At 39.3% G+C, this 2,500-nt stretch overlaps 1 protein-coding gene across 2 annotated transcripts in view; it reads left to right on the forward strand.

The window, feature by feature from the left end:
* LOC123514324 (phospholipid-transporting ATPase ID-like) overlaps positions 1 to 2,500 on the forward strand; it is a 41,237-nt gene that overhangs the window by 10,710 nt on the left and 28,027 nt on the right. The gene's annotated exons all lie outside the window — the stretch shown is intronic.

A 2,500-nucleotide genomic window follows, 5' to 3' on the forward strand; every position in this document is an offset into this window, starting at 1 on the left:
TGTACCATTAGACCATTTTATTGACATTAGGAAGGGTCTATGGAGGGCAGAAGATTAATGGCCACAGTCTTCACTATTTTAACCCCTTCAGTACTGGGACACATTTTTACCTTGAGTTTTGTGTACCATTAGACCATTTTATTGACATTAGCAAGGGTCTATGGAGGGCAGAAGATTAATGGCCACAGTCTTCACTATTTTAACCCCTTCAGTACTGGGACACATTTTTACCTTGAGTTTTGTGTACCATTAGACCATTTTATTGACGTTAGCAAGGGTGTATGGAGGGCTGAAGATTAATGGCCACAGTCTTCACTATTTTAACCCCTTCAGTACTGGGACGCATTTTTACCTTGAGTTTTGTGTACCATTAGACCATTTTATTGACGTTAGCAAGGGTGTATGGAGGGCTGAAGATTAATGGCCACAGTCTTCACTATTTTAACCCCTTCAGTACTGGGACACATTTTTACCTTGAGTTTTGTGTACCATTAGACCATTTTATTGACGTTAGCAAGGGTGTATGGAGGGCTGAAGATTAATGGCCACAGTCTCCACTATTCTAATCCCCACATGAGTTTCTGAAGCTGTATAAAATCTGGGACACATTTCTACCTTGAGTTTTGGGTATAAGTAGACGGTTTGACTTACCTAAGGGAGGGTCTATGGAGGTCACAAGGTTAATGGCCAGTCTTCATGATATTAATTCCTTCAATACTGGGATACAGCGCATTTGAAGACAGTTTGACCTATTTTTAGAGCATTTTAAAGCAGTTTGACATGTTTGTAGGCCATTTTAAGGCAGTTTGTCATGTTTTTAGGGCATTTTAAGACAGTTTGAGATGTTTAGGTATATTTTAAGGCAGTTTGGCATGTTTTTAGGCCATTTTAAAATAGTTTGGTATGTTTTTAGGTATTTTAAGACAGTTTGGCATGTTTTAGGGCATTTTAAGACAGTTTGGCTACGATTAGACCATTTTTTTACATTAGCAAGGGTGTATGGAGGGCACAAGATTAATGGCCACAGTCTTCACGATTTTAACCCCTTCAGTACTGGGACACATTTTTACCTTGAGATTTGTGTACCATTAGACCATTTTATTGACATTAGCAAGGGTGTATGGAGGGCAGAAGATTAATGGCCACAGTCTTCACTATTTTAACCCCCCACATGAGTTGGTGAAGCTGTAGAAAGTCACCAAATAGTCACCACAAGGAATAGAGAAACACGTCACGCTACTGAAGGGGTTAAAAACAACTGCTGTATATTCTGACCTTGTGTATATTTTAGAGGGAGTAAATGACCTTATCTTATGACCATATATTACGACCTCACTTGACCTTAAATGACCTGAAATGACCTTATATTGACCTTTTTATGACCTTAGTTAAAAAAAAAAGTGTGTTTGTGTGTCTGTGTGTGTGTGTGTGTGTGTGTAATGGTGTACACATGATGCATAATGAACACTATTGAGCGAACACCACTGACAAAGAGACAAAGAACGAAAAGAAATAGAAAAAAAATAATAGATAAGAGAAATTGATGAAAGGTGAATAATGGTAATAGAAGAATGTGAATTGTAATAAAGTCATTGTATTTATGTCCTCCTCCTCCTCCTCCTCCTCCTCCTCCTCCTCCTCCTCCTCCTCCTCCTCCTCCTCCTCCTCCTCCTCCTCCTCATCGTTGTTTTTCTATTTTTTCTTCTCATATTTCTCCTCTTCCTTCTCTTCTTTCTCTTACTTCTTTCTTTTCTTCTTCTTCTTCTTCTTCTTCTTCTTCTTCTTCTTCTTTTCTCATTTTCTTCCTTCTACTGTTTCTGCTCCTTTCTTCTTCTTCTTCTTCTTCTTCTTCTTCTTCTTCTTCTTCTTCCTCTTCCTTCCTCCTCCTCCTCTCCTCTTCTTATTCCTCTTCCTCCTCTTCTTCCTCTTCCTCCTCCTTTTTTTTTTTTTTCTTCCTTCAACTGTCTCCTCCTCCTCCTCCTCCTCCTCCTCCTCCTCCTCCTCCTCCTCCACAAAGTTTCGCTCACCTTGGCCCGTGTCAGAATGTTTGGTTCGCGTCCCACAATGCATCGAGTGTTGTTTATGTGTGTTATGCTCAGAAGTGCTCTCTCTCTCTCTCTCTCTCTCTCTCTCTCTCTCTCTCTCGACAATGATTTCCGATGTTGTGTAAGTTTGCGAGTGTGTGTGTGTGTGTGTGTGTGTGTGTGTGTGTGTGTGTGTGTGTGTGTGGGTGGGTGTGAGTGAGTGAGTAAATGTCTGTGTGTGTGTGTGTGTGTGTGTGTGTGTGTGTGTGTGTGTGTGTGTGTGTGTGTGTGTGTGTGTGTGTGTGTGTGTGTGTGTGTGTGTGTGTGTGTGTGTGTGTGTGTGTGTGTGTGTGTGTGTTGTGTGTGTGTGTGTGTGTTGAAACTGTTATATTTATTTATTTATTATTATTATTATTATTATTATTATTATTATTATTATTATTATTATTATTATTATTATTATTATTATTATTATT

This window comes from Portunus trituberculatus, chromosome 1, assembly GCF_017591435.1.
Source record: "Portunus trituberculatus isolate SZX2019 chromosome 1, ASM1759143v1, whole genome shotgun sequence".
Taxonomy (NCBI): domain Eukaryota; kingdom Metazoa; phylum Arthropoda; class Malacostraca; order Decapoda; family Portunidae; genus Portunus; species Portunus trituberculatus.